This window comes from Jatropha curcas, chromosome 7 (genome assembly GCF_041381405.1).
Source record: "Jatropha curcas cultivar XTBG-Jc1 chromosome 7, XTBG_Jcur_1.0, whole genome shotgun sequence".
NCBI classification, from domain to species: domain Eukaryota; kingdom Viridiplantae; phylum Streptophyta; class Magnoliopsida; order Malpighiales; family Euphorbiaceae; genus Jatropha; species Jatropha curcas.
This window is the reverse complement of record NC_143157.1, coordinates 22,018,624-22,019,401: the sequence shown is the minus strand read 5'-3', so window position 1 is coordinate 22,019,401 and position 778 is coordinate 22,018,624.

The following is a 778-nucleotide window of genomic DNA, read 5'->3' as shown; positions in this document are numbered from 1 at the left end:
TTATTTCATCAAATAAAATAAAATTTTATTCTATAACCCTCGTAATACCCCTTCATCATAAACCATTGTTTATTTTATTATTATCCAATTATCAATAATTACATTATCCATTTTTATTTATATTCTTGCATATTTTACTAAGAATATAGTCTTAACATGTCAAAACTTCTACTGCTTGTCCTACTCCAAAGGAAAAGGAACTTCATGCTTTAAATATTAAAGAAAAAGATTTATTAACTAATTTTTTAATATTTCAATCAAAAACAAAAGTAATTTATTTCTAAACATATTTTTATGTAAATAAACTTGTAATCCATTTCTTTCATATATATATATATATGATGACATAAGAAATGGAGTTTGCCTAAGAGGGTCAAAGGGTGCATAATTAGGTGCCTTTTTGGCTAATTATGCCCTAAAATGGTGGAAATTGCATTTTCAAAGAAGCTTCTTTTTAATTTTGGATTCAATCATCAAACGAACCTAGTGTAATTACAATCCTTTTTGCCTAATTATTACAACATCCCCTTGCTGGCAAAAGACTACTTAATTAATTAAAAATAATAATAATAGATAATAATAATAACAATAATAATAGATGAACCTTACTTTTTCCTCCAATGACCGTCCCAAAATTATTTGGGCCCTCATAAGCCTACAAAGGAAAATTTAGTTGATGCCTAATTCAATACTTGAAGCCATTCATTGGGCTTTGGGCCCAGAGAAATTTCAAACTTAAATATTAAACCTTGGAAATTATGTCCTTGTGAATCGGGCA